This window comes from Schistocerca nitens, chromosome 4 (assembly GCF_023898315.1).
Source record: "Schistocerca nitens isolate TAMUIC-IGC-003100 chromosome 4, iqSchNite1.1, whole genome shotgun sequence".
NCBI classification, from domain to species: Eukaryota; Metazoa; Arthropoda; class Insecta; order Orthoptera; family Acrididae; genus Schistocerca; species Schistocerca nitens.
In genome coordinates, this window is record NC_064617.1 from 120866096 (window position 1) to 120889269 (window position 23174).

Genomic DNA, 23174 nt, shown 5'->3' on the forward strand with positions numbered 1-23174 from the left:
CGTAAGAATGTTCCGTTTGTGTGGTCAGCTGATTGCCAATCAGCCTTTCAGCAGCTTAAAGAGGCTTTATTGAATGATCGTTGTCTGGTCCATTACGACCCTAACAAGCCTCTGGTGTTAGCTTGTGATGCCTCTTCTTTCGGCCTCGGTGCTGTGTTGTCTCACCGAGTCGGTAACACCGAACGTCCTATTGCGTTCGCGTCTAAATTGCTAAACACAGCTCAGTGTAATTATAGCCAATTGGACAAGGAAGCGTTGGCTATTGTGTTCGGTGTCACAAAATTCCATCACTACCTCTATGGTAGACCATTCTATTTAGTAACAGATCACAAGCCCCTGACGTCACTGTTTCATCCGTCTAAACCAGTTCCTCAGCGGACAGCTCAGACTACAACGTTGGGCTCTTTTGTTATCACAATACCAGTATGAGATACTGTATCGCCCTACAGCTCAGCATGCAAACGCTGACGCGCTTTCTAGATTGCCGATTGCTGCGGATGATGTCTTCCATTCCTCTGACGACTCTTGCCATCAGACTGACGCCGATGAGCATCAATCCCTCCGGGATTTTCCGATTGATTATCGTCAGGTGGCACGTGAGACAGCTACGGATCCTCATCTGAGTTTACTATTACGTTTTGTTCAACGTGGTTGGCCGTCCAAGGCAAAGGACATATCGGATCCTGTGGTTCGTCGCTATTATCCGCAACGTCATCTGTTGTCTGTTTCGCACGGAGTTTTGCTGTTACGCACCGAGAATGACCAGCTTCGTGTAGTGGTTCCCCAAGTGCTCCAATCCAAGGTCCTCGACTTGTTGCATCAAGGTCATTGGGGAGTGGTCCGCACCAAGCAGCTTGCCCGCCGTCATTGTACATGGATCGGTATTGATAAGCAGATTACGCAGATGTCTACAGATTGTTCGACATGTGCCGAACACCAAGCTGCTCCGCCTCAACGCTATTTTGAGTGGGCACGCCCTGCCGGTCCCTGGCAGCGAGTACATATTGATTTCGCTGGTCCATATTGGAATTCTCGTTGGCTCATCGTGATAGATGCATTTAGTAATTTTCCGTTTGTTGTGCTCATGCAGTCTACAACGTCTGCACAAACTATACAGGCGTTGACTTCAATTTTTTGTATTGAGGGTCTTCCAGAAGTTTTAGTGTCTGACAATGGTCCACAATTTACCTCTGCTGAATTTGAAAGTTTTTGTTCTGCCAAGGGCATTCGCCATGTTCTTACTCCGCCGTTCCACCCTCAATCGAATGGTGCAGCGGAGCGTTTTGTACGCACATTCAAGGATCATATGGACCGCCTTCGTGCTACGCACTCTCGTCAGCAGGCCCTCATCACGTTCCTGTCGTCGTACCGGACCACGCCACGCGACGGCCCTTCGCCTGCGGAGCTTCTCCACGGCCGTCGTCATCGCACCCTACTACGTTTGTTGCACCCCCCGGATCGACCCGCCGCTTCTGAGCATCGCACGCGTTTTCAGCGCAACTACGCCGTTTTTTTTTTCAGAGTTTATCACGGTCGCCGTCGTTGGGAACGTGGTACCGTGATAAGTGTCCAGGGTCGCGGTTTTTATACTGTTCAAGGTGCTACTGGGGTGCACAGGAGGCATCAGAACCAGTTGCGCCGCGCTGGCCGCCCGGATTCTGCCGCTCGTTCTTTGTCCACAGATTTGGTCCGCGGCGGGTTCCAGCCGCGCCTTCCGACTTCGCTGCCGCCCCCAGGGCAGCAGCAGCAGCCGTCGCCGCTACCACGCCGACAGCCCGTCCCGTTGATGCCTCCCGCGCAGCTTCATCCGGGAGCGCCCCAGGTGGTCGCTCCGGCGCCTGCGGTCCCTCTTCGGTCGCCACCGCCTTCGGAGCTGATGGACGTCGACCCCTCAGCCGGGCCGCCTTCCCAAGCGGTGGCTGTGCAGCCTGTCCTGCAGCCGCTTTCCTTGGGCACCCCCAAGGAGTCTGACACCGCAGCGCCTTGTCCGGCGCCCACTCAGCAGCCGTCGACGCAGCGTCAGGAGACGCTGCCTCTCTTCGTGGGTCCCGACGCCCCGTCGCGTCCAGTACCAGAAGCTGCGCCCGTGGTCACAGGCGTGCACCCTGACCTCGGTTTTCAGTCGGTGTTTCCCGAGGCCCCGCGCAGCCAATGCTGGGGTGCGGACCGGGGACTGCCACCGACAACAGTCTCCGCCCCGGTCTCTTCTGCTACGCCTGCGGCCAGACCCCTCCCCCGCCGTTGACGCTCTCCACGTCATTATTCAACGACGGTGCGGCGATTTGGGGGGGGGGGGGAGGAGTGTTATATCCTAGCCAGTAATGCCACCCGAGACCGCTGCCAAAAGGTTGGCAGCATCAAAGTCCGGACGCCGTCCGCATAAGCAGCGCCAGCGAGACAGGAAATCGCCGCAAGTCTGCGCGCGCCACCGCTGGCTTCTGGCTTCTTAAGCGCTGGAGTCGCGAGCGCTAGGACAGTTCTGTATTCGCCGCTCAGTTGTATACTCGCCACCGAATTGTGTACTTGCTAGTCAGTTGTGTGTTCATCGCAGCAGATTTGTTGTTTGTCGTCAGCCGACGCTGACCTAGCCGCTCCGACTCGAACTAGACAGATTTCTGTAGACACGGAGTTCACTACTGTGTTTCTGTATCTTCGTTAATAAAGATAAGTACCGACTTTTATTTAATCAGAGTGTTTGGGTTTTCATCTTTCTGTCCACTGTTCCAGCGGACCGGTCGGCCCGCTATTAAAAGTGTGGCGGTGACTTCGTAAGCCGTTTCTACAGCGAATTGTTTGTCGCTACGAACACCGCCACAAAAATCTGCAATCTCAAGTACTTCACTTTTTACCTGAGTTGTGATGTGATCAACAAGTACCATGAACTGTCAGTTTCATCAGTCTGAACTATTGTTGGACACATTGATCTGTGTGATGGGGTCACTTAAACGATTCACTGGCGTGCAGTTGTCTTAACAGGGACTGTGTTAAGTGAGAAGTGGGATATTTTCGTATAAATAGAAAATTGTTATGCGGCACAATCGAACACTCAGTTACAGCAGTGGACAGTCACCCTTCATCAATATGGGCTATGTCCAGGGTAGTTGCACTAATAATTTCTGGTAGTGTAACGAACTGGTCATCCTATTTAATAAGTGAACTTCCTATGGATGAAAATGTGTGACTTATTATTATCTAAAATATGGTGTTGGGTCATCTTTTAGCAAACACCAACCTGCATCCGTTTAAACTTTCAGCTTTGAGGTGATCAAGGTTGCTGCTACCAAGGAGAGGCCACATAATTTAGGTCAGTTCCGTCCCAGACCCTAACTAATAGAACTACTGGTGTATTGGTCTTGACGAATAACTATGACCATTGCTTCTGCTCCACGTCAGGACGTTAATCGTCTTGTGTATTGAGTAGTATTTATTATAGAGTTTCAGTTGAATCATCTTCTCTTTGCACTATGTCGAAATAGCTGCTAACGATCACACATGTAATACGAGGGTTGGAACATAAATAGTGGCAACTATATATTCACAACCGATATAAAAGGGTTACATGTTTGCACCTGTTACTGTCCTTCAAAGTAGTCATCAGCGTTGTGTAGAACCCGTTGCCAGCGATGTGGGAGGCGTAGTATATGGTTAGCAGAGCCTGTTCTGTTGATGGTGCGAATGGAGCGGTCTACTGCCTGTCGAATCTCTGGAACAGTTCTGAAGCGAATGCTACGAAGTGGTTCCTTCGTCTTCGGGATCAAATCAAAGTCACAAGGACTTAAGTCCGGGGAGTAAGGTGGATGCTACAGTACTTCCCAGTCCCATCGACCGAACAGAGCAGCCACAGATTGCGCTGCATGGGCCCGCGCATTGTCGTGCAAAATGATGGGTGGGTTGCGCAGAAAGTGTCGCCGCATCTTTCGCAAAGCTGATCGCAGGTGATGCTCCGAAAACGAACAGTAATACTGTGCATTGACGGTCTGCCCTGGAGGAACGTAATGCGTTAGGATAACACCATCACAGTCGTACATGAGAATCACCGCAACTTTCACCATGCTGGGGCTCTGACGCACTTTCGACTTTCGCGACGACCCATAATGACGCCATTCGTTGGATTGGCGTTTCAGTTTTGGCTCGTACGATGTGGCACATGTCTCATCCAATGTTACGACACGGCGTAAGAACGCCTCTCCTTCGAGCTCATAGCGCTGCAAGTGCGTCTGAGCAGCGTCGTAATGCAACCATTCTGCATTTCCATCAAGTCATACGGGACCCATCGTGATACAATTTTTCCCATGCCCAGGCGTTCCTTCAGAATGCGAAGCACAGTCGTACGCGCTAATCCGGTTTCGTAGGTGAGCTCACGAATCGTATGGCGTCGATCACTGTCCACTAACGCGGCACCAGCATGCACTTCTTCTTCAGAGACGCTATGACGACCTGACCGATGCATGTCTGCCACAGTTTGCCGACCTTCGTTGAAGGCTTTTACCCAACGTGCCACTGTTCTGTACGGCAATGCCGATTCTCTGCACGCCTCTTGAAGACTTTGATGACACTGTCGTTCTGTACGACCTCTGGCACATGCAGCCTTGATCCAACTCCGTTGTGCCTGTTTCGAAAACATAGTGACACCGTTACGTTAGACCGCTTGCTCACAAGTGGCTGTGTTTCCCTCGATTTTGCGCACTCCGGTGACGTGGGACAGGCGAGTCCCTATGCTCGGATGTAAGGTAGGTATGTCATCAACGTGTGCTTGCTGCGACAATAGTAGATTCCATTGCACAGTATTTCCACAGCCGTGTTGCCACTGTTTGAGTTCCAAACTACGTATTTTTGGCCCAATGTACAGTTCGCGCAGTCAGTTTAATAATTATTTCGTGTTTTTCAACTGTAATTCATTTTGACTTACATGCCACGTAAGAGTGTCGCTTCAACAGAAGTACGTTTCTGTGAAACTCGATCTGCAGATTATAAAAAAAAATAAAAAAAAGTCATGTGACTAGGGCCTCTCGTCGGGGTGCAAGTCTTTCGATTTGACGCTACTTCGGCGACTTGCGCGTCGATGGGGATGAAATGATGATGATGAGGACAACACAACACCCGGTCCCTGAGCGGAGAAAATCTCCAACCCAGCCGGGAATCGAATCCGGGTCCTTAGGTTTGACATTCTGTCACGCTGACCACTTTTTATTTTTTTAAAATTACAGTTGGACGCGAACATGCGACTCTTAAGTTTTTCTTCTTTTTTTGCATTTTGTTCGTTATTGTTCGTTGTGTTTGGTCGTTGCGGACGTCGCAAGACATCCTGTTCAAGCTCGGTGGTTGATCCTTGCACTCACTTTTTATTACAGAGGCCAACCGGCTCTCTGACCGAACACGCTGAGCTTCCGTGCCGGCGTCCACTCAGCTACCGAGGGCAGACGCGGATAATAATAATGTGACAAGGATCACATGTTGACTACTAGCTATAGCCGAAGGACGTCAGCCGCAAAGTCACACACCCTACCAGGCATTGGCATCCAGCTGGTTAAGACGTTTTTCATTCCTGACTCCTTTAAGGATTGTAGCTCCGAACCGACTTACATTTCTAAGGTGATGACCTTGTAATCCGACTTGGGCGCGCCTATCTGTACCTCTATAGGGGATAACTATCTTTTTGTTCATATAAACCTATATCTTATCATTTAATACTCCCTAAAGGTACCCACACCTCTGCTATCCAGATCAGACCCCTCTGCACCTGGACATCTAGTGTCAAAAGTGGTATACCCTACCTTTAGACGTAAGAGACTGGCCGTTATGTTTTGTGGCAACATGTGCCACGAGTTACATCTCTCTACTTAGTTGGGCCGGCAAGAGACATACCACTCGGGAGCCATCATGCCGTAGTCAGCTTGTAGTACAATCGATAAATAAAGATCGCTGGCATCTGCCAACGCTATTGCTAGCTTCCAGCTGAACTACGAATGGCTGCTGGCGAAAAATGTTTATTCTTGTGCTTGGAACCGCAGCAACACTTAGGCGTTGCCATAGAAACATACACTGAGATAACAGAAGTCATGGAATACCTCCTGATATCGTGTCGAAACTCCTTTAGCGCGGCGTAGCTTGCCGTGGCATGGACTCAACATGTCGTTGAAAGTCCCATGCAGAAATATTGAATCACGCTGCCTGTGCAATATATCCGTCCATAATTGTGAAAGTGTTGCCGGTGCAGGATTTTGTACATGAACCTGCAGTTTATGTCCAATAAACATTCGATGCGATTCACGTCGGGCGATCTAGGTGGCCAAATCATTCACTCGAAATGTCCTGAATGTTCTTCGAACAAATTGCGAACAGTTGTGGCGCAGTGATACAGCGCATAGTTACTCAAAAACATTCCATCGTTGTTGGCGAACATGAAGTTCGTGAATGGCGGCAAATGGTCTCTGAGCAGTGCACGGCTCGCGTTTATCCCATACATTGTTTGTCATCTTCTATTACGGTACTGCCGCCTCGTTTTCTTATTCTATTTGCTGGGGTCACTAACTTCCTGCCTTTCTTGCCCGTGAGCGGCAGCAGCAGCGCGTATCGATAAGTGCACTGTCGTAGCATCTCTGGAGCTACCGATAGTATTTCCAGGTCGTCGTGTGTCTGTCAGTAAGTTCGGGACGGACCAGCATTGCAATCGGAACGCAGCAGCAGTGAAATCGGGGGACGTAGCGCTGGTGAGGCGCCAACAGCCATTGCTCGCCGACAGCTGGCGATACCCATGGTCCGACGGAGGGAGATTGGAGCGGGACGACCGTTGGTTGGTCGTCTCATCGGCCAACATATACTTTCTCCTTTCACCGTTTCCGGGCCTGAGCGTTGGTTGGTTGGTGTGGAGCAGCGGCGAAGTCTCCGTCGCGCGTGTGGCTGTGCCACGTGCGGTCGGAGTGTGAGGGGCTGTTCTCATTGCTACGAGGCCCGTGGCTTACCGATCCCGGGCGCGAAAGTTAAGCCTTTACTTAATCTACCAGCCAGCCCCAACCGTTCACATTCTGTTATTGGAATTTCGGGGTGGGCTGTTGGGACATCATGTCGCTTAGTCCGTTGACTGTCTGTCGGTTGGGTTGTCGTCGGATCGACAATCGTTGGGCCTGCCTCACCTAAGCGAGCGTTAGTGTTTGAATTCCAGGCCGACCCTCGGAACTTCTGATTGCCCTTGCGTGTACTGCCTTTTTTTATTTGTTTTTGTTGTTTGTACTTGTATGGCTTCTAGCCAACTTTTTTTTAAATATTAAGGTTGTTTTGCCCTTAAGACGTACGATTCCTTAGGTATTCACCGTAATTTAAAGAACTGTTTCACGTATGACCTTTGGCATTTTAAAAATGTTAATGTTGTTGAATTTTAAGTGTTGGGCCTTCAGCCGATTTTGAGTTTGAGTTGTTCTGCCATTAAGGCCTTCAGCCTAGTTCAAAGAATTGTTTCACGTAAGACCTTTGGCATTTTAAAAATGATAATGTTGTTGAATGTTAAGTGTTGGGCCTTCAGCCGATTTTGAGTTTGAGTTGTTTTGCTCTTAAGGCCTTCAGCCTAAATTAAAGAATTCTTTCACATAAGGCCTTTGGTATTTAAAAAAAATTAATGTTATGGAGTTTTAAGTGTTAGGGCTTCAGCTGATTTGAATTTAACTTGTTTGCTCTTGAAGTGTCTGATTCTTTGGGCCTTCAGCCTAATTAAAGAACTGTTTAAAGGTAAGGTTTTGCCTTTAAAATTTTGGTTGAGTTTTGCGTAATTAAGAACTGTTTTAAGAAACGCCTTTGTTTTTTCTTTTAATTTAATGATGTTTAGCCTTAAGAGTTAGGCTGTCAGCCGATTTTGAATACAAATTGTTTGCTCTTAAAATCTCAGATTCTTTGGGCCATCAGCTTAAATAAAGAACTGTTGTAAGGTAAGGCTTGCCTTTAAATTTCTGATTATGCTTGCGTTTTAAGTTATTTGCTTTCAGCCGTTTTTAAATTAAAGTGGCTTTCAGCTGGTAATTAAGTCCCAAAGATTAAAGCTGTGTGTTTTAAAAAAAAATTTCTTTTGCGCTCTTGTAATGTTTGATCATATCATTAAGTTGTATGTCGAGTGTAACTGTGAGCCCCTTATTTTGGCACCTTTCCTCGATTTAAACTACCTGTCCTGTCCTTTGGGTTTAGCAGGGCGTCTCAGTCTCCAGGTAGCGTAACATAACCAGTATTAAGTCCATTCCAAGTAAACACAGATCACACTATTATGGAGCCACCACTAGCTTCCACATTACCTTTTCAACAACTGGGATCCATAGCGTCTTGGTGTCTGCGGCACATTCGAACCCTACGATCACCTCTTACCAACTGAAATCGCAACCCATCTGACCAGGCCACTGTTTTCCAGTCGTCTAGGGTCGATCCGATATGGTGACGAGCCCAGGAGAGATGCTGCAGGCGATGTCGTGCTGTTAGCAAAGCCACTCGCGTCGGTCGTCTGTTGCCATAGCCCAGTGACGTCAGATTTCACTGCACTGAAGATACGTCTCATATTGATTTCTGGGTTATTTCACGCAGTGTTGCTTGTCTGTTAGCACTGAGAACTCTACGTGAATGCCACTGCCCTGAGTCGTTAAGCGAATGCCGTCGGCCACTGCGTTGTCCGTGGTGAGAGGAAACGCCTGAAATTTCTCTGATGTAATAAACGAGAGATAAAAGAAAAAAGCAAACGGGCTTGGTCCTTCCGGTTTGTGTGTCCGGTTTGTAACACGATTTATAATTTTATTTTACTTTTTTGTTGCTTTTTTCTTTTATGACTCGTTTATTACATCAGAGAAATACACATTTGAAGACAAAATTTAACTACATGAAATATTGCTCCCAGTAAAAGTTAACATAAGCAGTGACAAAACTTTGTCTCTTAAGGGTTTCTGCTGGCAACAAATTTTAAGTAGGCAACGTAAGGTTTATGTCAATTTAGCTCAAACACGTAGCTAGTGACTGAATCACGACACAGGCACTTTAACAATTTCGGCAACAAGTAAATAGCGTGAATTTGTACTCACAGTAACCAACTAATCAACAGCCTTGCCATTGAATAAGTAGTAGGCCATCTGGAACGAATTAGCAACACCCAGCAACTAGGTGAGTTAATACCAACAGTCTTTAAATGTCTTGCTCCCCATTAAATAAACAAACTTACAGTAATTAAATGAATAACAAATCAAACACACTACGCTCCACTCAAACTCTTCAGTGGAAGCCAAGCCAAAATGATGATTCCATTAACTGACTAGCACTGAAGTCACACTAAAGCTCATCTCTGTGTTCCCAGACACACATGGGGCAAACTTATACAAGACAAGATTTTGAAGGGAGCACATCAGTAAAACCGGTAGTGGAGCTAACTCGTGGCACTGAAAATTAGGGTACTAGACCGGGGCACAAGGTGGTATACAACGAGGTTGCCTTGTGCTATACTGCGCTCCAAAATATTAATTCAAATGGCCAATTCAAAATTAAGTACACATAAACCAGCATTAATTAACGAGGAATGACACCAGGCCGTTCGAAGGGATGACAATTGAAAAGACGAATGCCGGAGGCGGCAGTAACATCAAACACCTTCTCCGAGTTTTAACCAGGAGTCACTTCCCGCTCTACAAGTAAACATTTAACCAAGCACAAGGAAGGAACCCCAAAGAGAAAATTCAAATAAAACCCCCAGAAGATTATAAAGGACAGGGAACCCCAACAATTTAAATTTAGAAGAATTAGCTCTCCCCAAAGGCAGTGTAAACGCTAAGGCCACACTTACGAGGCAACCAAAATTGGTTACAAAAGGTCTTATACATTTGCTCCTTTTCTTTAAAAGAAAAACCAGGCTGCTTAACTTCTGCTGGACGCCCGGTATGGCTCGTGTAGGATACACCAGGCAGCAACCCAAGCTAGGCGGTCGCAAGGCACGGCGAGCAAAATCAGGAGAGCAGACAGGCAGCCAGCCAACACATATCCTCCATCCTCAACTGCAGACCGCGTGCAGCCAACTCCACATATACGTGGTTGCTTCCCACCACGTACCTCGCGGCATCTCAGCACGTCGACCGAGCAAACCGTCAACTGCCACAAGAAAGCAAGGATAAGAAACATCGAAGGATCGATAATGGACATCCAAGAGACTGGCGCCCCAGTAACGAGCGCCACGGCTCAGATAGTGTTATTCAGCGACGTCATTGTGACGTAAGAACTTTTCAATTTATTCAGGATGATTTCACAGTGCCAGGACGCAGCGCTCCTAACGTCAAAACTTATTAATCTCGATATGCAGCCAGTCTTTAATGGAAGGTCACATTAAAACTTGGAATTTTGTTATTGGAAAGAAATTTTTCTATTGGGAACTTAAACGAGATTTTTTCTGTTGGAAGGTTACACTAAATGTGAATAGTATAATTATTTTTTCTGTTCGGAGGTTACTCTGAAATAAAAACGACGACGCATGGACGCCTGCTGCAACTTATTTCAAATGTAAAACGAGGACGGTTCTTTTCTGGAGAAAACCATCATCATCAGTGACTAGACTTAGTGTTATCTATAACAACTAATCACAAAACGACAAAGTGCAGGGGCCAACGCTCTGACGACAAAGCCGACATTCAGGCCAATGCAACACGCAAGCGGGACACAATGCGAAAAAAGGCCTTCTAAGAGTTATACTGAAGTAGAAAGAGACTGTGTAGAACAGCTGAAGCACTGCAACCAACCTCTCAACTTTAATCCAGTCTCGAAACATTTTGGGCTGATGCGGTATTTAGTGGCCTGACTTAAGTGTTCAGCAAAAGTTGCAGTACTCTCCGTAGGCGTACTGTACTTAGGTGTAGCAACTAGTTTTTAGGGCTGTGGGCAGGAAGGCCTATGGTTATATTTCTGTAGGATTGGCGCCCATCACATATTCCGACACAACGGCTACGCCTCTCCTCAGAGGGGATCATGTTCTGGGTGTGTGGGTGGGACACCTCTCTCTGAAGCTTTTTTATGGTCCTCTCGTTCCCACATTCCGAACTTTTTCACTTTCTCACACCATTCTGATTCTCTTAAATACGACTGGCAGAACTCAGATTTTCCCATAGAGCAGCGTTGTTGGATTTCCCAGTATGCTTTTCGATCTGCAATTCAATTCCACAACTCTTTATCCTACGTATATCATAGCAACGACATATTTAATATCGAGATTCCTACTTTATGACACTGAAAATATTTCCTTCCAGTTATGCTACTTTTAAATTAACTGTGTTATTAGTACGAAAACCTATTTCCACAATTGATTTTTGAAATGTGTATGCAATTCTATCAGAGATTTCCTCAAAATATGTCACGTTCGGAAATTTTGTGGACTTACTCTCTTGTGTACACCTAATTACGATGATCTAATCACTATGTTTCCTTCCTATCTGTTTCTCTGTATCGTACTAGTGTCAATACATCTAAAGGTTTGAAGCACTTGCTGGTTTCTGAAAGTGCAATTTGCAGCATTTCGTTAATAATTGCATGTAAAGGGCTTTTATGAAAGAAAAACTAACACGACGCGCTATGATGTTCGCAGTAGTACTAGATAATGGTAAACGATGAACGCATGTTGCCAATGATTATTCTCAAACCTCAGATATATAAAGTTTAACCGCTTGTCTACCTCATTTCCAGTCATGGAAGTAAATAACAATGCAAACTACTAAAAATACGCTTTCATCACTCCAGTCAATGAGCATAATTGTGTAATCGACGTATCGCCAATAAAATAAAATCATACCATAATATTCGAAGAAATACTTGAGTGCCAAAATATTTAAATGCTATTTTGGCTCTGAAGTGCTTTTTCAAACATTACAATCTGCAGATCGCCCCGGATCAGAACGTTTGTAATATATAAAATTATTCTTTTTAAGTCAAGGTTATAAGTTAAAAAGCTATTCTATGAAAAGATGTTACCCAGTTGAAATCTGGGTTCGCAGGGCAGAGCGGATCAGGTTATGGTTGTGGAAAGCGGCCTAAATCAGTTACTGTCAGATGCACAAAACACACACACTTTGTTTCCTAAAAACACTTAATCTCACATGCCCTTAAAAGGATTAAAAAAAGCAATACAGCTGAAGGCCTGAACACAAGGTATTAAAAATTGCTTTAAGGAATACACGCAGCTGAACGTCTTACTTACAAAAAATTACATAAATACTCGTCTGAAGGCCACATACTTGGCATAGAAGAACTGAGGGCTTAAGGCCTGGATAACAAGAATTTGAAATAGAGAAGAAAATTTAAAGTTTTAAACAAGAGTCTTTTCAGATTTCACCTTAAGACGGCTGAAGGCCTTTTCTGAAAAATATTTGACGTAAAAGCTCGGCTGAAGGCCACATACTGAACATAGAACAACTCAAGGCTTAAGGCCTGGATAACAAAGATTTCAAATGGTGCCAAATCTCCTTCTTAAAATTCGTTTTAAACAAATCAATCTAGAAAGCTCATTTTAAGTAGGCTGAAGGCCTTATTTTAAATTCAAAACAAGCTAAACTAATAAACGGCTGAAGGCCTTGCACAGTACTTAAGACCAAAAGAAAATCACAATCTAAAACCACGAGACACAGAGGGCCATAGACACGGGTTCCCAGGTAGACGCCGTGTTTCTTCACTTCCGCGAGGCGTTCGATACAATTCCCCACAGTCGTTTAATGAACAAAGTAAGAGCATATGGACTATCAGAAAAATTGTGTGATTGCGTTGAAGAGTTTCTAGATATCAGAATGCAGCATGTCATTCTCAATGGAGAGAAGTCTTCCGAAGTAAGAGTGATTTCAGATATGCCGCAGGGGAGTGTCGTAGGACAGTTGCTGTTCACAATATACATAAATGACCTTGTGGATAACATCGGAAGTTCACTGAGGCTTTTGCGGATGATGCTGTGCTATATCGAGAGGTTGTAAGAACGGAAAATTGTACTGAAATGCAGGAGGATCTGCAACGAATTGACGCATGGTGCAAGGAATGGCAATTGAATCTCAATGTAGACAAGTGTAATGTGCTGCGAATACATAGAATGAAAGATCCTTTATCATTTAGTAACAATATAGCAGGTCAGCAACTGGAAGCAGTTAATTCCATAAATTATCTGGCAGTAGGCATTGGGAATGATTTAAAATGGTGCCGGCCGTTGTGGCCGAGCGGTTCGAGGCGCTACAGTCTGGAACCGCGCGACCGCTACGGTCGCAGGTTCGAATCCTGCCTCGGGCATGGATGTATGTGATGTCATTAGGTTAGTTAGGTTTAAGTAGTTCTAAGTTCTAGGGGACTGATGACCTTAGAAGTTAAGTCCCATAGTGCTCAGAGCCATTTGAACCATTTGATTTAAAATGGAATGATCATATGAAGTTGATCGTCGGTAAAGCAGCTGCCAGACTGAGATTCATTGGAAGAATCCTATGGAAATGCAATCCGAAAACAAAGGAAGTAGGTTACAGTACACTGGTTCGCCCACTGCTTGAGTATTTCTCAGCGGTGTGGGATCCATACCAGTTGATGGAAGAAATAGAGAAGATCCAACGGCGAGCAACGCGCTTCGTTACGGGATCATTTAGTAATCGCGAAAGCGTTACGGAGATGATAGATAAACTCCAGTGGAGGACTCTGCAGGAGAGACGCTCAGTAGCTCGGTACGGGCTTTTGTTGAAGTTTGGAGAACATACCTTCACTGACCCCCCATGAACCATGGACCTTGCCGTTGGTGGGGAGGCTTGCGTGCCTCAGCGATACAGATGGCCGTACCGTAGGTGCAACCACAACGGAGGGGTATCTGTTGAGAGGCCAGACAAACATGTGGTTCCTGAAGAGGGGCAGCAGCCTTTTCAGTAGTTGCAGGGGCAACAGTCTGGATGATTGACTGATCTGGCCTTGTAACATTAACCAAAACGGCCTTGCTGTGCTGGTACTGCGAACGGCTGAAAGCAAGGGGAAACTACAGCCGTAATTTTTCCCGAGGACATGCAGCTATACTGTATGATTAAATGATGATGGCGTCCTCTTGGGTAAAATATTCCGGAGGTAAAATAGTCCCCCATTCGTATCTCCGGACGGGGACTACTCAAGAGGACGTCGTTATCAGGAGAAAGAAAACTGGCGTTCTACGGATCGGAGCGTGGAATGTCAGATCCCTTAATCGGGCAGGTAGGTTAGAAAATTTAAAAAGGGAAATGGATAGGTTAAAGTTAGATATAGTGCGAATTAGTGAAGTTCAGTGGCATGAGGAACAAGACTTTTGGTCAGGTGATTACAGGGTTATAAATACAAAATCAAGTAGGGGTAATGCAGGAGTAGGTTTAATAATGAATAAAAAATAGGAGGGCGGGTTAGCTACTACAAACAGCATAGTGAACGCATTATTGTGGCCAAGATAGACACAAACCCCATGCCTACTACAGTAGCACAAGTTTATATGCCAACTAGCTCTGCAGATGATGAAGAAATTGATGAAATGTATGACGAGATAAAGATATTATTCAGGTAGTGAAGGGAGACGAAAATTTAATAGTCATGGGCGACTGGAATTCGTCAGTAGGAAAAGGGAGAGAAGGAAACATAGTTGGTGAATATGGATTGGGGGGAAGAAATGAAAGAGGAAGCCGCCATGTAGAATTTTGCACAGAGAATAACTTAATCATAGCTAACACTTGGTTCAAGAATCATAAAAGAAGGTTGTATACCTGGAAGAATCCTGGAGATACTAAAAGGTATCAGATAGATTATATAATGGTAAGACAGAGATTTAGGAACCAGGTTTTAAATTGTAAGACATTTCCAGGGGCAGATGTGGATTCTGACCACAATCTATTGGTTATGACGTGCAGATTGAAACTGAAGAAACTGCAAAAAGGTGGGAATTTAAGGATATGGGACCTGGACAAACTGAAAGAACCAGAGGTTGTAGAGAGTTTCAGGGAGATCATAAGGGGACAATTGACAGGAATGGGGGAAATAAATACAATAGAAGAAGAATGGGTAGCTCTGAGGGATGAAGTAGTGAAGGCAGCAGAGGATCAAGTAGGTAAAAAGACGAGGGCTAATAGAAATCCTTGGGTAACAGAAGAAATATTGAATTTAATTGATGAAAGGAGAAAATATAAAAATGCAGTAAATGAAGCAGGCAAAAAGGAATACAAACGTCTCAAAAATGAGATCGACAGGAAGTGCAAAATGGCTAAGCAGGGATGGCTAGAGGACAAATGTAAGGATGTAGAGGCTTGTCTCACTAGGGATAAGATAGATACTGCCTACAGGAAAATTAAATAGACCTTTGGAGAGAAGAGAACCACTTGTATGAATATCAAGAGCTCAGATGGCAACCCAGTTCTAAGCAAAGAAGGGAAGGCAGAAAGGTGGAAGGAGTATATAGAGAGTTCATACAAGGGCGATGTACTTGAGGACAATATTATGGAAATGAAGAGGATGTAGATGAAGATGAAATGGGAGATAAGATACTGCGTGAAGAGTTTGACAGAGCACTGAAAGACCTGAATCGAAACAAGGCCCCGGGAGTAGACAACATTCCATTAGAACTACTGATGGCCTTGGGAGAGCCAGTGATGACAAAACTCTACCATCTGGTGAGCAAGATGTATGAGACAGGCGAAATACCCACAGACTTCAAGAAGAATATAATAATTCCAATCCCAAAGAAAGCAGGTGTTGACAGATGTGAAAATTACCGAACTATCAGTTTAATGAGTCAGAGATGCAAAATACTAACGCGAATTCTTTACAGACGAATGGAAAAACTGGTAGAAGCGGACCTCGGGGAAGATCAGTTTGGATTCCTTAGAAATGTTGGAACACGTGAGGCAATACTAACCTTACGACTTATCTTAGAAGAAAAATTAAGGAAAGGCAAACCTACGTTTCTAGCATTTGTAGACTTAGAGAAAGCTTTTGACAACGTTAACTGGAATACTCTCTTTCAAATTCTGAAGGTGGCAGGGGTAAAATACAGGGAGCGAAAGGCTATTTACAATTTGTACAGAAACCAGATGGCAGTTATACGAGTCGAGGGGCATGAAAGGGAAGCAGTGGTTGGGAAAGGAGTGTGACAGGGTTGTAGCCTCTCCCCGATGTTATTCAATCTGTATATTGAGCAAGCAGTAAAGGAAACAAAAGATAAATTCGGAGTAGGTATTAAAATTCATGGAGAAGAAGTAAAAACTTTGAGGTTCGCCGATGACATTGTAATTCTGTCAGAGACAGCAAAGGACTTGGAAGAGCAGTTGAACGGAATGGACAGTGTCTTGAAAGGAGGATATAAGATGAACATCAACAAAAGCAAAATGAGGATAATGGAATGTAGTCAAATTAAAACGGGTGATGCTGAGGGGATTTGATTAGGAAATGAGAGACTTAAAGTAGTAAAGGAGTTTTGCTATTTATGGAGTAAAATAACTGATGATGGTCGAAGTAGAGAGGATATAAAATGTAGACTGGCAATGGCAAGGAAATCGTTTCTGAAGAAGAGAAATTTGTTAACATCGAGTATAGATTTAAGTGTCAGGAAGTCGTTTCTGAAACTATTTGTATGGAGTGTAGCCATGTATGGAAGTGAAACATGTACGATAACCAGTTTGGACAAGAAGAGAATAGAAGCTTTCGAAATGTGGTGCTACAGAAGAATGCTGAAGAGAAGATGGGTAGATCACGTAACTAATGAGGAGGTATTGAATAGGATTGGGGAGAAGAGAAGTTTGTGGCACAACTTGACTAGAAGAAGGGATCGGTTGATAGGACATGTTTTGAGGCATCAAGGGATCACAAATTTAGCATTGGAGGGCAGCGTGGAGGGTAAAAATCGTAGAGGGAGACCAAGAGATGAATACACTAAGCAGATTCAGAAGGATGTAGGTTGCAGTAGGTAGTGGGAGATGAAGAAGCTTGCACAGGATAGAGTAGCATGGAGAGCTGCATCAAACCAGTCTCAGGACTGAAGACCACAACAACAACAACCTTCACTGAGGAGTCAAACAGTATATTGTTACCTCCTACGTATATCTCGCGAAGAGACCATGAGGATAAAATCAGAGAGATTAGAGCCCACACAGAGGCATACCGACAATCTTTCTTTCCACGAACAATACGAGACTGGAATAGAAGGGAGAATCGATGGAGGTACTCAAAGTACCCTCCGCCAAACACCGACAGGTGGCTTGCGGAGTATGGATGTAGATGTAGATGTAGATGTAGAACAGTGGGGCTCTGAAGTGTTCCAAGGGTCGGCCTGAGGAGGTAACTCTAACATAATTCTAGGTGGGACAGGCAGCCAAAAGTAAGACTAAATAATTGGATGGGAACCCGACCCAGTTACGGCTCAAGGACCGACCAACAACCTATTAAATTCAGTTCCAGCCGACCAACGGCGCGATAAAGGAAAATGTCAGCTAGGACAGAAGCACTACGTCTTCAAATAATGGCGTCTAAAAGCAGACAAGGCACAACAACAACTGAAAAATATGAAGAAACACCAAGATCTGTCGAACTACACGCCCTATCGGACAGCATAAACACGGCGATGTAAAACACACTGCGGAACACTACGCTAATGCCCTCGCCGCAGAGACTTCCTCACTGCTCTGCCCCAACCGACCGACTGCCTATTCCAGGACGCAAACAGCATTAAAATAACCGCTCAGTCGTTGCCACCCAAGTCATGTGTTCAGAACTCGGAGACCCGGCGACCCGGGCACACTCGCTCGGAGCCAACCATGTAGAGGGAACACTTTCCTATTGGCCACCTGACATCTCTGCACAAGGAAGGAACCGACCCACGTTTCGCAAGATGACCAACTGACGAGGGCCCAGAAACGGTCAGAAGACCAAATACACGTCGCCCATTAGACGACCGACCGAACGACCAAACAACGGTCGTTACCACTCCATTCTCCTTCCGTCGGACAGTGCATTGTGTCTCGCAAGCAGTCGGCGAGAACTGGCTGTCCGGACCTCACTGTCGCTGTCTCCTGACTGAACTTCCGCAGACAACGACCCTGAAATACTTGCGGTCGCTCCATAGACAGTACGACAGAGCTCTTATCGATACCGCTGCTGTTGCCACTCACGGGCAGGCAGGGCAGCAACTCAGTGACGCCAGAAAATCATATAAGGAACGGGACGGCAGGACCGCAAAGACAAGATGTCAAGTATTAAACTTCACGAACACGAGTCGCGCTCGTCTCACCAGTGTCTCAGCTAGATATCACCCGTCATCCAGTTTTCATGTTTGCTTGTATACCTTAGTGTGGGACACAAAGTATCTGAAAGAAAAAATTATCTGTAGAAGTTCAGTTACTTCCTTATACTTCAAAAAGTTTTTCTTATGGTTTCAATAGCTGCTTCTTTGGGAAAATTGCTATACAGACTACCTACTTCTAACGAGAAGACTTAATATTTTCAGTTAGTTTGATAAGATCTGCGTTTTGTAAGAAATATTTCGTTTGAAAATATAGTAACGTGCAGTTATTTCACTCCATTTAAGAACCGTTCAGATTACCAGGCATGACTCTACAATTAACGACTGGTCTGTTCGGACTAGTTGTTGTATTTGGGCTGGGCCTCAATTTAAGAGCGCATTTATTCATAACGATATATGTATTCACCACTCCCACAGTGTACCATGAAATCAGCCACCCATGTTTTATAATCTCAGTCTTCCCCCACCCATTCTGTCTTACAATGGTTCCTCTCACCAGATAGGTACACAATTCCATAAGCACTTTTTTGAAAGTATGGATTTCCCTACTGAATGTATTTTAGTCACATATTTACGACCATCGTTTTTCACTGATTGTGTAAAGCTTCTACATGCTGAAAATATTATAACGATTTATATCTGTTCTCTGTTTCACTAATTAAGCTATTCTTCTACATTTTCGTATATACAGAAATTTTAGCACTGTGCAATTGTATATAGTAGTCTGTACTCACATTCAAAATATACATACAGTAGGTATAGCTCGTAAGCAAAAAACTACGATAACTTTATTCCGACAGCTAATGGTTATTTAAATACACTATGTGATCAAGAGTATCCGGACACCTGGCTGAAAATGACTTACAAGTTCGTGGCGCCCCCTATCGGTGTTGATAGAATTCAGTATGGTGTTGGCACTGCATTAGCCTTTATGACAGCTTCCACTCTCGCAGGCATATGTTCAATCAGGTGCTGGAAGGTTTCTTGGGGAATGGCAGCCCATTCTTCACGGAGTGCTGCACTGAGGAGAGGTATCGATTGCGGTCGGTGAGGCCTGACACGAAGTCGGCGTTCCAAAACATCCCAAAGGTATTCTATGGGATTCAGGTCAGCACTCTGTGCAGACCAGTCCATTACAGGGATGTTACTGTCGTGTAACCACTTCGCCACAGGTCACGCATTATGGACAGGTGCTCGATCGTGTTGAAAGATGCACTTGCCATCGCCGAATTGCTCTCTAACAGTGGGAAGCAAGAAGGTGCTTAAAACATCAATGTAGGCCTTTTCTGTAATACGCCACGCAAAACAACGAGTGGTGCAAGCCCCTTCCATGAAAAACACGAGCACATCATAACAACACAGCCTCCGAATTTTACTGTTGGCACTACACACGCTGGCAGATGACGTTCACCGGGCATTTGCCATACGCACAACCTGCCATCGGATCGCCACATTGTGCGCCGTGATTCGTCACTCCACACAACCTTTCTCCACTGTTCAATCGTCCAATGATTACGCTCCTTACACCAAGCGAGGCGTTGTTTGGCACTTACCGACGTGATGTGTGACTTATGGGCAGCCTCTCGACCATAAAATCCAAGTTTTCTCACCTCCCACCTAACTGTCATAGTACTTGCAGTGGATCCTGATGCAGTTTTGAATTTCTGTGTTTGGATTTACTGGGTAGATGACTGCCTATTACAGATTACGAACCTCTTCAAATGCCGGTGGTCTCTGTCATTCAACAGACGAGGTGGGTCTGCACGCTTTTGGCTGTACGTGTCCCTTCACGTTCCCACTTCACTATCACGTCGGAAACAGTGGACATAGGGATTTTTAGGAGGGTGGAAATCTCGCGTACAGACGTATGAGACAAGTGGCACCCAATCACGTGAGTGCCGCGGATCGCCCCATTCTGCTCTCCCACGATGTCTAATGACTACTGAGGTCGCTGATACGGAGTAGCTGGCAGTAGGTGGTAGCACAATGCATCTAATATGAAAAACGTATTTTTTTGGGGGTGTCCGGATACTTTTCATCACTTAGTGTACATAGAGACTAAAATCTTTAGATTTATACGATATTTATTCGTAGTCGTAGGGTAATGTTGTTGACTCTAATGTAGTAGATGTCTGTGACACTGACTCCTTTGACATATGCATAATACAAATGTAACAGCTAGACGAACATATTTAACATCATCAGCTCATGGGCTATTCCGTACTGTTATGACACACAATTTCGCAAGCAAGTCATTCATTCCTTTGCTGAAGAGGAACTCTGCGAGTTTTCAAACATGATCCTCATGTAGACCATGTAACGGATTACAGTAACTTTCATATTACATAGTTTTAGGAAGTCAAATTAAACACCTTTCAGCCGTCAAATTTCAGCCTTATTTATTTGGTAACCAGTTTCAGTGTTTTACTACGCTATCTTCCGGCCCTTCACCAACATCTAGGAAGAATCTACCTTGGTTGTAATCAAAACAGGGGCAAACAATACTGGTATTAATAGATATTTGCTATAGTGACGACCTACCTGCAGGTAATGATCTAAGTGATCACTATAGCAAATATCTACTAGGGGTTATTCAAAGTAATAGTTCTCCTACCAGTGGCCTGTAATGGGTGCCTGGAGAAGATGCACACACATACTACGTTTTGACACAGCCATCGACCAAGAAAGATGATGGGCTACTAAAATAAGTACAGCCCGCGTACTACAATGCCCTAGCAGGATCCCTGAGGTGCTGTCCAGTACCGCAGGTTCTCACATAGCCTTTGACCATCTATTACAATAACAAGAGTGCTCCTACTAGTAGACTGCAGTAAGTCCCTTGAGACAACGCTCACTCTAATTTCGTTCTGAAGCAGCCATCCGGCAAGAAGCAGTGGGCTATTAAAACGACTACACACCACCATCTAGTAGACTTTAGTAGCTGCCTTGAGAATATGCTCACTTCCATTACTTTTTTTATGCAGCCATCAGCCAAGAAGTATAATGGTCTATTGTAATGACTTAGAGTCCTGCTCTAGTGAACTCTAGCAGGTGCCTTGAAACGATGTTCTCTTCTACTATGTTCTGACGTAACCGTCGTCCTAGTAGAATAATGGGATATTAGAATGACCAGAGTAACTCCACTAGTGGACAGGGACCTTGGGGAGATGGTCATTCCTTGTACGTTCTGAAGCAGCCACCTGTAACAGTGCAATCTGGTTCTCTACACAAGAATTTTCTACTCACCTTCCACTGGTCTTCTCATGCAACACACGTTTCCCCGAAGAAAACTATCGATGCTAGTCATCTAGAGAAGCTGTAGTTAACACTAGCCGCACTAAACCTATTTACTGGACGCAAAAAATTGTTTTCTAGTTCCATTTTGTACTAACTAGTAAATGAGAGAAAGTAATCTAATAAAAATTTCAATATACTGTCACATCTAGGACACCATTTCAACTGCCATATCCAAATTAATTTTGAGTTAACATTACGACATTCGCAACTAGATACATTCACCCTCAATAGCCATCTGGGTATCCAGCGTAACCTATTACTGTAAAAGTACACCCCCCAGCGGAGGTTCGAGTCCTCCCTCTGTCATACGTGTTTGTGTTATCTTTAGCGTAAGTTAGTTTAAGTTAGATTAAGTAGTGTGTAAGCCTAGCGGCCGATGACCTCAGGAGTTTTGTCCCATAGGAACTTACCACAAATAGAAAAACACATACTGATTGTCTGTGAATGATACGCTCGCTCAATATGCTACAGAGCGTTCAGTTGTAAGTTACTGTGATGTGGTCGGAAAAGTGAGGTCCCATGTTAATTGTGGAAGTGCTGTGTGTCAGAAGATGTAGTCATCACCTACAGAGGATCGTTTACAAGAAAGCAGATACAAAATATTGTGTGAAATACGCTAGCAGCAATCGTATGAGTTGATTTCATAAAATTTATGTTACCAGCAACACTGACGGACTTTCAGAAGGGTCACCAGTTACATCATATACCACAAGATGCACACATTTCAGTGGATCAGATTAAATTTATTCAGAAGGCGAAAGGCGACCATTTATACTACCAAACTACGAAAACGAAAATGGTGCATAGCGCACGGGCGTCCTTGCAGAATGCGTATCTATTTGTTTTCAAAGAAACTAAAGTTCCAGTATTTCATGTAATTATTCACCAAATAGAAAAATTTAAAACACTGTCATAGTCTACTCAGTAAGAGGTACAATCTTACGCTGAAGGTTTTTACACAATAAGTCAAGTATTAAAGCTGGAAACTGTCTACAAATCTTGAGGCAGGACACGCATACTCCCTGCACTATATTCATCCAGCATTTGAGATTGAGAGGACTTAGCAACTTCCAACAAACAATAAATACAATTTCAAACCTTTTAGAAACTGTTTTCTCGACCCCTGCCCTTCCCTCGCACCCTACCACAAAATAATGAAAGGAAAAATGGTAACCGCCTACTACATTTTCGCTGTTCATGTAGTAAAACTTCAGCATGAGTCACCACTGTATGTATCTGCAAATCTATATCACTGTACTCCACGTAGTTCAGAAGGTGTCACCTCATAAGCAAGAGGACACGAGAAAAACGGAGCAGAAATTAATCACACTATACTTATTCATTGTTTGATAATGAGAGTAATTTGCCCCTGCTAACAGACTTTCGATATAGTTTCAAACCTTTTCTATATATTTTCATTCTCTGTCGGTGAATATACTGTAATTAATACAATCCAACATAATTATCAACCACAAATGTTTTACATGAATGGCGTCACATTTTTAACACATTAACAATGCAAGGGAGTTCGATTCTTTAAATAATTTGGGACTGGAAGCTTATTATTGATAAAGCTAAAACATCGGCGTGAGGTTAGTATAAGGCAGAGCCTTCCTAAAATTTCCCA

At 44.5% G+C, this 23174-nt stretch overlaps 1 protein-coding gene across 1 annotated transcript in view; it reads right to left on the bottom strand.

Moving 5' to 3' along the window:
* The window catches only part of LOC126252155 (solute carrier family 22 member 7-like), a 128695-nt gene that overhangs the window by 105414 nt on the left and 107 nt on the right, over positions 1 to 23174 (bottom strand). The gene's annotated exons all lie outside the window — the stretch shown is intronic.